Genomic DNA, 14,180 nt, shown 5'->3' with positions numbered 1-14,180 from the left:
CCTGGTGGTGGAAGTCCAGGGTCCCCGGCCACCACATCCTGAGGGGGTTACAGTGCCTGCCATTGTCTGGTTACAGTGGTACAGCCAGAGCAATACAGCCAAACTACTGCCCTCTGGTGCCCCAACTGAAGGTAGATAGGCATTCACTTAAAAAAAAAATAATTTATTTTAATTGGAAGCCAATTACTTTACAATATTGTGGTGGTTTCTAGCATCCACTTTTGGAAGGATGCACCACTCAGGGACACTGCAGCAGTTCACCAGGAAGTGATCAGCAGCCCTCCTCAGCTGCAGAGACTTCCTGTCTGCCTCTAAACACAATGGCATGTAGCAGCCAGGGAGGGGCGGGCTCCTGAGTGCCTATTAACCTTAACCGTGAATCTGGGAGGCAGGCCATAGACGTTGCAAAAAGACGTGTTGACAGTGCACATGCCATCAGTGTAGTCAAAGCTGTAGAGCCTGATTGCTGGCTGGCGACACCTGGGACACTTTAAAGGGAGTAGCATCCCTGAGAACTTTGTGATGCAAAGGGTGAAACTTCACAAGGAATATGTTTTTATTTTGTAGAAGCTATCTTTCTGATAGAGAAAACACATTCTCTGAGGTGTTGTTAAAGCACACTAGGAGATAACAGAATTTTTTCCTATCAGGTTCTATGGAGAGTCAAGCCAGCTGTCAGCAGTATCCCTGACTGATCTTGAAACTTCTGGAATTTAAAATAGAACGTTTGGCATAAGCATTAAATTCTTGTTCTTTCAGCATCACTCAATTTTATGAAAACTCTATTACTTTCTAGGTGAAGTTGGCTTTTAAAAATCAATCTTTCTACATAAATGCTATTTGTTTGTTGTTGTTCAGCTGCTCAGTTCAGTGCAGTCGCTCAACTGTGTCTGACTCTTTGTGACCCCATGAATCGCAGCATGCCAGGCCTCCCTGTCCATCACCAACTCCCGGAGTTTACCCAAACTCATGTCATTGAGTCGGTGATGCCATCCAACCATCTCATCCTCTGTCATCCCCTTCTCCTCCTGCCCTCAATCTTTCCCAGCATCAGGGTCTTTTCAAATGAGTCAGCTCTTCGCATCAAGTGGCCAAAGTATTAGAGTTTCAGCTTCAACATGGGTCCTTCCAATGAACACCCAGGACTGATCTCCTTTAGAAAGGATTGGTTGGATCTCGTTGCAGTCCAAGGGACTCTCAAGAGTCTTCTCCAACACCGCAGTTCAAAAGCATCAGTTCTTTGGCACTTAGCTTTCTTTATAGTCCAACTCTCACATCCATACATGACCACTGAAAAAACCATAGCCTTGATGAGAGGGACCTTTGTTGGGAAAGTAATATCTCTGCTTTTTAATATGCTGTCTAGGTTGGTCATAACTTTCCTTCTAAGGAGTAAGTGTCTTTTAATTTCATGGCTGCAGTCACCATCTGCAGTGATTTTGGAGCCCCCAAATATAAAGTCAGCCAATTTTTCCACTATTTCCCCATCTATTTGCCGTGAAGTGATGGGACCAGATGCCATGATCTTAGTTTTCTGAATGTTGAGCTTTAAGCCAACTTTTTCACTCTCCTCTTTCGCTTTCAAGAGGTTCTTCAATTCTTCTTCACTTTCTGCCATAAGGGTGGTGTCATCTGCATATCTGAGGTTATTGATATTTCTCCCAGCAATCTTGATTCCAGTTTGTGCTTCTTCCATCCCAGTGTTTCTCATGATGTACTCCGCATATAGGTTAAACAAGCAGGGTGATAATATATAGCCTTGACGTACTCCTTTTCCAATTTTTTTTTAATTTTTATTTTTACTTTATTTTACTTTACAATACTGTATTGGTTTTGCCATACATTGACATGAATCCACCACGAGTGTACATGAGTTCCTAAACATGAACCCCCCCCTCCCACCCCATATCATCTCTCTGGATCATCCCGTGCACCAGCCCCAAGCATCCTGTATCCTTCATCAAACATAGACTTGTGATTCATTTCTTACTTGATAGTATACATATTTCAATGCCATTCTGCTTTACGAATTTGCGTGTCATCCTTGCGCAGGGGCCATGCTAATCTTCTCTGTATCGTTCCAATTTTAGTATATGTGCTGCCGAAGCAAGCACCCTTTTCCTATTTGGAACCAGTCTGTTGTTCCATGTCCAGTTCTAACTGTTGCTTTCTGACTTGCATACTGGTTTCTTAAGAGGCAGGTCAGGTGGTCTGGTATTCCCATCTCTTTCAGAATTTTCCACAGTGTATTGTGATCCACACAGTCAAAGCCTTTGGCATAGTCAATAAAGCAGAAATAGATGTTTTTCTGGAACTGTCTTGCTTTTTCAATGATCCAGCTCAGTTGTATCCAATTTTTTGCAACTCCATGGACTGCAACATGCCAGGCTTCCCTGTCCTTCATCATCTCCCAGAGTTTGTTCCAATTCATGTCCATCGAGTCAGTGATACCATCCAACCATCTAATCCTTTGTCATTCCCTTCTCCTCCTGCCCCCAATCCTTCCCAGCATCAGAGTCTTTTCCAATGAGTCAGCTCTTCGCATCAGGTGGCCAAAGTATTGGAGCTTCAGCTTCAGTATTATTCCTTCCCATGAATATTCAGGGATGATTTCCTTTAGAATTGAGTGGTTTGATCTCCTTGCAGTCTAAGAGATTCTCAAGACTCTTCTCCAGCACTGTGGTTCGAAGGCATCAATTCTTTGGCACTCAGCCTTCTTTATTGTCCAGCTCTCATATCCATACATGACCTCTGGAAAAACCAAAGCTTTGACTATATGGATCTTTGTTGGCAAAGTGATATCTGCTTTTTAATACAATATCTATGTTTATCATAACTTTTCTTCCAAGGACCAAGTGTCTTTTAATTTCATGGCTGCAGTCACCATCTGCAGTGATTTTTGGATTCCCAAGAAAATAAAGTCTGTCACTGTTTCCATTGTTTCCCCATCTATTTGCCATGAAGTGATGGGACCAGATGCCGTAATTTTAGTTTTCTAAATGTTGAGTTTTAAGCCAAGTTTTTCACTCATCAAGAGGCTCTTTAGTTCTCATCTTCGCTTTCTGCCATTAGGATGGTGTCATCTGCATATCTGAGGTTATTGATATTTCTTCTGGCAATGTTGATTCCAGCTTGAGCTTCATCCAGCTTGGCATTTTGCATAATGTGCTCTGCATGTAAGTTAAATAAGCAGAGTGACAATATACAGCCTTGACATACTCCTTTCCCAATTTTGAACCAGTCCTTTGTTCCATGTCCAGTTCTAACTGTTGCTTCTTGGCCTGCATACAGATTTCTCGGGAGACAGGTAATGTGGTCTGGTATTCCTATCTCTAAGAATTTTCCAGTTTGTTGTGACCTACACAGTCAAAGGCTTTAGACAATGAAGCTGAAGTAGATGTTTTTCTGGCATTCTCTTGCTTTTCCTATGATCCAACAGATGTTGGCAATTTGATCTCTGGTTCCTTGCCTTTTCAATAAATCCAAGTTTTACATCTGGAAGTTTTCAGCTCACATACTACAAAGCCTAGCTTGAAGGATTTTGAGCATTACTTTGCTAGCATGTGAAATGAGTGCAATTATACGGTAGCTTGAACACTCTTCAGCACTGCCCTTCTTTGGAATTGGAATGAAAACTGACCTTTTACAGTCCTGTGGCCACTGTTTATACAGTGGGAAAACGTGTTAGAAATATGGCTATATTTCTGTTAGGAATGTAACCTTGTTTCATATTTTGTGATCATTAAAATTAAATATTTAGCCCAGAATTAAAAGCTAAGTGTTTAAAACTGATTTCTGTACTACTGGTGTGCAGAAGCTAGCAGAAGGCCTTTGATAATCTGTTTACTTATTATTTTTTAAAAAGGTATTATTAACAGTAATATGCCCTAGTGAATAATTGTCCTTGATTTAGTCATATTGTGAAAGAAAATGATAATGAAGCCATCATGACTATATTGCTATTAGGTAATCTGCTCACTGCAAGGTTATTATTACTTTTTAAATTTATTTTTGGCTGCACTGGGTTTTCGTTGCTGCATGCAAGCCTTCTCTAGTTTTGAGTGGGGGCTACTCTCTGGTTGCAGTGTGGGGGACCACTTCTCATTGTGGTGGCTTCTCTTGCTGCACAGCAAGGGCTCTAGGCACATGGGCTTAGTTTCCCCACAGCATGAGAAATCTTTCCAGACCAGGGCTTGAAGCTGTATCCCCAGCATTGGCAGGTGGATTCTTAACCACTAGACTACCAGGGAAGTCTGTTACAAGATTACTGATACCCAGGTAGGACTAATGGGAAATTCTTGTGATCATTTTCTTATGTCTTCAAGTCCATGAAAGGCAGACAAAAAATCAAGAGGGCAGATGGACTCTTGAGGTAGGATCTTTGGGAAAAGGATGCTGAAAAGTCAACTTGAACTAATTATGAACCAGAATATTACAGATTTTTTAAAAGTATGCGAGCAGGTCTTCTCCTCTAGAGTTTCTGAAAATGTGTTGCTTAGATATCCAAATCAGAATCACCTGGAGAAAAAAGCCGACTCCTGTCTCCACCTTCAAGAATTAAAATGTAGTAGCTTTTGAGTAGGGCCTAGGAATCTGCTTCCCTAGTGGCTCAGTTGGTAAAGAATTTGCCTGCAACATAGGAGACCCAGGTTCGATCCCTGGATTGGGAAGATCTCCTGGAGAAGGGAATGGCAACCCACTCCAGTATTCTTGCCTGGAGAATCCCATGGACAGAGGAGCCTGGCGGGCTACAGTCCATGCAGTCACAAAGAGTCGGACCAACTGAGTGACTAAACCTAGCGACTAAACTGAGTGACTCTACCTACCTAGGAATCTGCATTTTAACCCACCTGTCATTAATATTTGAGAACCACAGGTCTATCCCAAGGAGAACTAGGATATAAAAATCTCAGAAAGGTCTTCCCAAGGGCACCCAGCTGCCTGGGGCCAAACCCAGGTCTCTTGAGTTTAAAGTTCATTACTTTATGCTTACAATTTTTATAAATATTTGAGTGCTTCCCAGGTGATGCAGTGGTAAAGAATTCGCCTGCCTATGCAAGAGACTCAGGAGACCCAGATTCAATCTCCAGGTTGGGAGCATCCCCTGGAGAAGGAAGTCACAACCCACTCCAGTATTCTTGCTTGGAAAATCCGTGGACTGAGGAGTCTGGTGGGCTACAATCCATGGGATCACGAGAGTTGGACATGACTTAGCGACTAAACAGCAACAAAAATCATTGACTGCAGAGCCAAATATAGCAGGTGTGTAAAGTCTTGATCCTTTTACATATATAAGTGTTAGTTGCTCAATCGTGCCCGACTCTTTGCGACCCCATGGACTGCAGTCCACCAGGCTTCTCTGTCGATGAGATTTTCCAGGCAAAGATACTAGGGTGGGTTGCTATTTCCTTCTCCAGGGGATCTTCCCAACCCAGGGATCGAACCCAGGTTTCCTGCACTGCAGGCAGACTCTTTACCAACTGAGCTACAAGGGAAGCCCATTTACATATACATATGTAAATGAAATTAGGCAAACGACAATAGTAGGAACGGTTTTGGAAGGCCGGACTTTACCTCCTAAAAAAATGCAAAGCACAACAGATGAAAAATTCTGGTATGAATGGATTTCTAACAAGACTCTCTGATATGTATCATATGGTTTGTCACACATATTTTTCCTCTGATCAGCTCTTCATTTCCACATCTGTTGTTCATATCTGTCAGGTTTGCCACAGGTAACTTCCTCATGCAGTTTTTCATAGTCAGTCTTCTACGTGTTCCAGTGCATAAAGTGCTCTGAGCCAGGTGGTTGATGATTGTCTGGACTGGCAAGCTTGAGAGATTAGTTGGAGTTAGGAAAGCTGTCATTGTGGTTCTTGTCCCTGTGTGTGACCTAAGCTTTGCTCTAAGAAAAAAAAATGCTTCCTTGCTCATAAATTGCATTTGTCACAAGGCAAGTATTCTTGTGTGGGAAATCGCATGGACAGAGGAGCCTGGTGGGCTACAGTCCACGGAGTCACAACTGACACAGGGTCGGACACAACTTAACAGCTAAACTACAGCAACAACAAAGTTTTCCTGAAGATGTGCAATGTTGGCCATGCAGCACCAGGTGAGAGCAAGTGTGCAGCTCAGCTTGGCACATCACTTCTGGGAGGAGGCAACTTGCAGGGCACTGCCTCCTGATGGTGGGTGGTTAGTGTCCCCTTTGTTTAGGATGGGAAATAACATGAGTTTAAACAAGGCCACAGAGAATCTTTTGTGACCCTCTGGCCCCATAGGAGCTTCTCAGGCACCTGGGCCTTGTTCTTCAGAGGGGACAGAACTGAGACAGGTTGATTTGGAACCAGATTTGATTCTGACATTGACTAAAAGCAAAAGTAGCATTTGGAGACAATTGCTCTGTCTCCTCTGTTCCCATTCCTTCTTGTTCTTGTAACTGAATCTTAATCCAAGAATGATTTCAAGGACTTAAAGAGGCATGAAATATTACAAAGTAGCATGATTTACAAATACAGTAAAACAACAAGGAAAAAACAAAGGTGGGACCCAGGTTAATAAGAAATAAGACTAAATTTGCTGATCATAATGACCCACCCACTTGTATGACTGGGCTTCAGATTTGGCACTGAGTTTTCTAATACTCTCAGTAAAACAAGAAATGGTCTAAGTTACACACTTCAGTCCTTAATTTAGATACAGACCCATAGGGAGAATTATAACACTTCTTTTTACTCAGAACAGATTCTCTCTGGGGCATTCTTATAAAAGAGAATTCTATAAGGAACACTGTTATTGAAAATTTCTTAAAATAGATTGTCTCTTAAAGCCCCTAATTTGATTTGGAATATAGTTTAGTTAAGGTAGTTTTGCATGAGGCCAATACAAAGGCTAGAAAACTGGCAAAGCAATAAAATGGCAGTATGAAGTTGTAGGGATTTTTAAAATGTGTTGAATTATCAGAATTTCCACACACAGTGAGATTAATTATAACTGGAGTTGCAACATGCTTTGAATTCTGAATGGAAAGAAGTATCTTGATATAAGAGGTGAGGAAAGAAAAAAAGGCCAAGGAAGCTAAGCTGGTAACCTGCCTTTCATATGCAGGAGAGATGGAAGTCTCCAGTTTCCACTTCCCTCACTGGGCATGGAGCATGATGCTGCTGCCCCTTCCTCTAAACTCATAGCCGACCCTCTCTCTTCTCCCCTGCCCAGTAGTCTTAGTATCAGCACTCTCTTGTACTCTGAAAAGTTCCTTGTTTGGATGATAAGTTATAAGGTCACCCCACCAAATCTGAGGCCCATCTGTTGCCAAGACTGCTTTTTTCTAAGTTCAAACTTAAGCTTCAGGAGACTGGTGAATTACATGTACTTCTTTTCTATATGTGTTGAAAAACTTCCCTGAAAGTCTGAAAATCACTTTATGGACAATTTTGCTACCTAGATCTTTGCACTTCCAAATATTTTAGGGGTCCTGAACTATCTTGGGGCTAATGCAAGAGCTAATGAGCTTAAATGCAAAGAAGGGAGGGGAGATTTGATCCCCTTTTCTACCCTGTCCCTTCCCTCTATCCCAGCTTGGACCTAAATATTCTTCATAAATTGTTGGCCATTGTTTCTTCATTCTAGCTCCATTATTAGTGATTTCAGAGCAAACTATCTTTATGGTTTAAAAATATCTTGAGTATATAATTTTATCTGTATTAAGACATTTCACTTTCAGCAGGAGACTCATAAACACAGAATACACTTCTGTTCTAGAGTAGAGTAGTAGTATTTTCTGGTATCAACCATCAGTGTGCAGAGAAAAATGCCATCTGATATATGGCCTTGTGAATTATGCTTTTCACTTTATAGGTTCAGATTGGCAAGTTTATTTCTCAAGTTGTTTATTTCTATGTACTCTCCTAATAATCAGAGTAAGATGCCACCATATAAGAAACAGTATTCAGTTACAGCCATCTTATAAAAACCCTAGCTTTATACCATAGAAGTGGCTATCTAAGAGAAAAATCAGTGTCTTTTATACAGTTTTATCCATTTTAAAATAAAAATAGAATTCTTTACTGTGACAGCTAGGAATGTTTAGTACTTCTAAACTTAAAAAAAAAGTGATACCTAAGCATAAAAATAAGCACTGGCATGGAGTTGGTACCAGTTTCACCAAGTTCTAAATTGCCCAGTGTGTACTTTATATTTTTGCTCATCTATTTACCCTTTGTTCAGTACAGAAGTTGCACCTCAAATTAAAATTCCTTTCCCCAAATCTTCCTTCATAGTTTTATCTGTCACTTTCATAATTTAAAAAATATCTTTCATATTATAGATTAAAAATTGCTTTTTCTTGATGTATGATTTGTATTTATTTGATTACTAGGGAAGTAGAAGTCACTTTATGTGCTTTTTGGCTGTTTATTTGTATTTCTTCTTTTGTGGAATATCCTTTGCCAATTTTAATACTGGTGTGTCTGTATTTTCTAGTTTAGGAGTTAAATTAGAGTGGGCAGAGGGCTTTTATTGGCAATATGCTTTTTCTTTACATGGTGAATGGAACCACTTTTCTTTTACAAAATCCAAGTCTATGTGTCCAATTAAAAATTTTTTGTGAACCTTAGTAGTGTATCAAATTTTGCCAAAATTAATTTCCTCTAAAATATGCTATGAAATAAATGAACCAATTGCTTCAAAATTTAATGCATTCTGGTAAGACAGAGATCACCTATCTTTTTTAGTTTGTCTTAAATTGTATTTTAGAAAAATAGTAATTATTTACCTCTTATATGCTCTAAGTGTGTTTTCTTTCTTGAGCAGGAATTTGAAGTAATTTGTACAACATGTGTTAGCTGAATTTTTTTTGTGTGAGAAATGGTTGAGTCCTTTTTGACATTTATTTTTATGAATTATATATCTATTATACATATGGGCATATTTTATCACTTTGTTTTTTGCTTGATGAGAGGTAGGTTTCTGTTGGATTGTGATTTGGGGTTTTTTTTTTCAGCTGCCGTAATTTGTCATTAACGTGGAAATTGACTTTATTTCATAATTACTATTAAAATAATTTGGGACTTCCCTGGTGGCTCGGTGATAAAGCATCCGCTTCCAGCGCAGGAGACATGGGTTCAGTCTCTGGGTCGGGAAGACCCCTGGAGGAGGAAATGCAACTCACTCCAGTATTCTTGCCTGTTTAATCCCATGGACAGAGGAGCCTGGAGGGCTACAGTCCAAGGGGTCGCAAGTAGTTGAACACGACTGAACACGCGCCACTACCACACACCACCACATTAAAATAATTTAAGTGCTCACTCTTGTGCCAAAATAAGTTATTTTTTTATGTCTGTGATTTTAATGGAAAATAATCTCTATATCAAGGTAAATAGTTTAATTTTATCCCCAAAGTCTGTTACTGTTCAAGAACAAATAACATTAAGATGAATTGTTTGTAAGATAGACCTATAAAGAAAGCTGTAGTCTGATCAGAACTGCCAAAGAACAAATATTCTACTGTTCAGAGATGCTGGATTATCACAGCTTGGTAACAAATCAGAGAATATTTTTACAGAAATTACCACAGGTTCTATGGTGCTTCCTTGTTAAATCACAGTGTCTGAAGCAGTGGCATGTTGTAAGAGTGCTCATCTGCTTTCTTGCCCCCTCCTCTCCCTTTCTATCCTCTCTTTCTTCACTTTACTTTTCTCTTCTTTCATTTCTAATTGTGGTATAGCTTACAGAGAGCAAAGTAGCAACCTATACAGCTATTACTTATTACTAGTACAGCTGGTTTATTTTCTGTGTATTTATGCACCCAGGTAATCACAACTCAGATAAAAATACAGAACAATGAAAGCACCCAGAAGGCTTTCTTGTGCAATGCCCACTTCCTCCCCCAACCCCCAATGTGAAAATAACTGCTGTTCTGTTCACCATGAATGAATTTTAATACTTTTATGTTCACATCATTGGAATCATATGGCATGTGTCTAGCTTTCACTCAATATTACATCTATAAGAACTGTCCATACTTTGCGTAGCAATAGTTGTATAACATTCTATTATACAGCTATGTCACAGTTTATTTTATATCTTCTATCATCATGGGACCTTCAGGGTGTTTCCAGTTTTTTTCACTTTGATGAATAAAGCTCTTATGGACATTCTTGTATATGTCTTTTGATGAACATAAATACGTACTCATTTCTGTCTGGTATACTCAAAATTCAAATTGCTGGGACCTAAGGCAAATATATGCTTTGTTCAATAGCTGTTTCCAAACTATTTTCCAAAATGATTGTACAAACTTAATTTCCCAGTAGTAGTGAATTAGAGTTCTGGTTGCTTGTTAGTCTTTTTGTCCTTTTCATTTTGATCATTCTGATGTGCACTGGTGATTGAGAGTATATCTCACTGTGGTTTTAGTTTATCTTTTGTCCTTGGTGACTAATGATGTTGAGCACCTTTTCATAAAATTACTGGCCAGTTGATATCCTTATTTTATGATGTGACTATTTAAATATTTTACCTGCTTTAGAACATGGACTATTTTTTAAAAATTATTTATATGCATTCTTCTATATCTTTTACATATGCCAAGAATATGTATATATATATAGATATATATATATAGATATACAAATACATTTATCAATTTTTTTCTTTCATAGTCCTTTTATGTTTGCTTTTTGGAAATCTTTGCCTACCGTATAATAGACATGCAGTGAGTATTTAATAGATGAATGAACTGTGGGGACAAGTAGTATTTTCTACATTTTATAAGTAGTATTTCACAGTGCCAGTTACTTCTCTTTGAGGTGGTCTATCTAAATTATTGGTGGTGTTTTATCTTCAGTCTTATTTCACGGAACTAAACTACGTTTTATAATATACTGATTGCTGTTTCCCTCACTCTGCGCCACTGCCGCATGAGAATGTCTCCTGCCTTCATCAGAAGGTTGAGAAACACCTATTGAGAACAGCTGACAAGTCTGGGTGAGGTGCTGTATGTGTGTGCTGCAGAAGATAGGCAAATATTTGTTTATTTGCTCCTGATGAATCACCCAAGATTGCATGGCTCTGGTTGAGCAGCCAGGGCCCTCCACATGTACACACTCCATACTTAGATGTCTTCTGTAGATTTCCTATTTCTTCTCTTTTTTGGCCACTCTTTCTAGAAGCATCTTACTAGGAACTTGTACACTTTATACACATCAGCTTCCCTGACAGCATATTTTTTGGGCATCTCTGAACCTTGCTAATAAGTGTCTCTAACATTGTTTATCTCTCTGTCTTCTTTACTCCATGTTTTCTGAAGGTTCTGTGTCTTCTATCTTCCAAGTGCGAAACAGCATCTTACACTCATGGGTGTTTGCTGCTCATTGTTCATTAAATAGTTATCATTTCTGCATCTTGTCATTTCAGTTTATCACAAATAATTCAGAATGTGTTGGTCAAGATTTTCATTTGCTTCAAACCTCCAAGCTTCTCTTATGCTCTGATAAGATTATCTTAAAGTTGTTATCAAGGGATTGTTTTAAGTGACCAAATTCTGCAAAAGCTGAGCATTAGAACACCACAATTTTCATTCCTGGCATTGGGAAGCACCCTATCTGGTAAAGAAGAAATAAAGTAATGTTCATTATTTCCCAACTACAAGTTTGTTTTCTAAAGGAGAGCAATTTCTAAACAAGTAAGTTGAGTTTGTTTCATAATAGTGAATTCAAGTTAAATGAACCGTGTAATTTCTGCTTATGAATGTTAAGTTAAAAAGGAAACATTATTTTGAAGAAACTTGAGAAGCTTAATCTTTCAAAGAAGAAAAAAAGTATTATTTGGTAGTGCAATGCCTTAGGGAGGTTATAGCAATAGTGTGTTAAATGCACACAGCAGGAATTTATAGTAATCATATTTTAAAGTGCTCTGTCTAAACATACTAAGACTTCATAGGAAAAGTGTAAAAGCACTGAGATCTTAAGTATAGCTCAGTATATACCTGATGATTTGTAAAGGACAATTCAGAGGAAAAGGAATCACCTATATCTACTTCTGAAAAGTGAAAACCTATAAACTATATTTCCCTGAGTTACTCTAAGATATTAAAATAAAATATTATGTGTTATTATTATATCATATTTTTAAGAGTCCTTTAAATATTGAATCTCCTTTGAAATTATGGGTATACTGTGGAGTTCCAACGAGTGCTAATAATACCCATCTATTTGTAGTTCAGTTGCTTAATCATCTCCAACTCTTTGCGACCCCATGGAGTGCAGCATGCCAGGCTTCCCTGTCTTTTATTATCTCCTGGAGTTTGCTCAAACTCATGTCCATTGAGTCAATGATGCTATCCAACTATCTCATCCTCTGTTGCCCTCTTCTCCTCCTGCCTTCAATCTTGCCCAGCATCAGAGTCTTTTCCAATGTGTTGGCTCTTCCCATCAGGTGGCCACAGTATTGGAGCTTCAACCTCAGTCCTTCCAATGGATATTCAGGGTTGATTTCCTTTAGGATGACCTGGTTTGATGTCCTTGCAGTCCAAGAGACTCTCAATAGTCTTTTCCAGCACCACATTTTGAAAGCATCAATTCTTCAGCACTTGACCTTTTTTATGGTCCAGCTCTCATATCTGTACATGACTATTGGAAAAGCCATAGCTTTGTCTTCTTTAAAAATTTTTTGTTTTGGGGGAATTCTTGGTGGTCCATTGGTTGAGAGACCACCTTCCAGTGCAGGGGACACAAGTTCAATCCCTAGTCAGGAAACTGAGATCCCACATACTACAGGGTGACTAGGCTTGCATGCCTCAACTAAGACCCAACACAGCCAAATAAATAACTACTAAAATTTTTTTTCATTTTGAATTGTTCAATATGTTTTCATGCACAAAAATCTTTTTTTAAAACACATTTTGTAACTATTAGCAATGTTATATCTGTCTCCTTTCTTAAGAAAAAAATTGCCAATGTATTTTAAGGCTATTCCCCATTCATTCCATTTTCTTCCCTTTTAGTTGTTATTTTAAACTGAAATTGGTGTGTATGCTTCCCACACATGCTTGTGTATGTGCTCATAGGTGATAAATATTATTGCTTTTTAAAAATTTTAAATGTAGACAAATAGTATAGTATTTCTTTTACCTCTCCTTTTATGATCTGCTTTTTCAAATATTTCCTCCTTACATTTTTTTGAGATTTATCTATGATGGTATAAGTAGATTTAGTACTTTTTAACTGCTATAGAAATGTACACTTTTTTGCGATACTATATTTATATCAAATCTCTTCTGATGGATATTTAGGTTTTTCTGATATTTCTAATTTTTTACCATGTGAAAACACCACCCTGTTTGAGTGTAAACACTGAATAAGCTACCAATTCAGAGGGCAACAAATAGCACATGACAGTCTTCCATATTTAAACACCAAATAATGATAGTATTAGCGTCTCTGTATGACTTCACCAATCTCTAGCAAGGAAGAGTTCTATCACTCTTGCCAGAATATATAATTTTGTTTCTGATATTTCAAGAAAGACCATTTTTCCTCATTGACAGCTTTGGCACCAGACACAGAAAAACCAGCACCGAAAATCTCTGGCATGCCATTCATAGCATGGGTCAGTGGAAAGGCCAAGTCTAATGATATTTTCTTTTGACCAAATATGCAAACTATGTGGCAATGAGCATACTTTCTTTATAGCACATGTATGAAAGTTTCTCTAGAGGAAAAACCCAGAAGTACACTTGCTGGATAATAGTATATGTTAAACTTTACTAGAAAGTAGGAAATTATTTTCCAATGTGGATTTATCAAAATGTGTGAGTTCCCATTTCCCACATCCTCACCAACACTTGATATTATCCAACTATTAAATTTTTGCTAATCTGACAGGTATAAAACGGTATCTGAGAGCAGTCGTTAAATTTTAAGAAAATTTTAATTTGGAAACATTTTCAAACTTAGCATAAACATTTTCAAAATAGTACAAAGAACTGTCATATACTCTTTATCCAGATTCACTAATTGTTAAAAGACGTTGCCTGATTTGCTCTATCATTCTCTCTATATATGCATATTTTCTGAGTTATTTCAGATTAAACTGTTTGCATTGTGCCCTCTTATACCTAAATCTTTGAATGCATATTTCCTAAGAATAAGAACCTCTCATCTTACCCCAGTATAATAATC

General features: G+C 38.3%; 1 protein-coding gene and 1 non-coding gene across 2 annotated transcripts in view; one reads left to right on the top strand and one right to left on the bottom strand.

Moving 5' to 3' along the window:
• The window catches only part of CRYBG1 (crystallin beta-gamma domain containing 1), a 226,359-nt gene that overhangs the window by 20,533 nt on the left and 191,646 nt on the right, over positions 1–14,180 (top strand). The gene's annotated exons all lie outside the window — the stretch shown is intronic.
• On the bottom strand, positions 2,008–2,114 carry LOC138445464 (U6 spliceosomal RNA). Its single transcript, XR_011258898.1, has one exon. It is a non-coding gene; the product is annotated as a U6 spliceosomal RNA (small nuclear RNA).

The sequence above is a fragment of the Ovis canadensis genome, chromosome 8, assembly GCF_042477335.2.
Source record: "Ovis canadensis isolate MfBH-ARS-UI-01 breed Bighorn chromosome 8, ARS-UI_OviCan_v2, whole genome shotgun sequence".
NCBI lineage: Eukaryota > Metazoa > Chordata > Mammalia > Artiodactyla > Bovidae > Ovis > Ovis canadensis.
The sequence above is the reverse complement of the archived record's forward strand: the minus strand, read 5'-3'. Positions and strand labels throughout refer to the sequence as shown.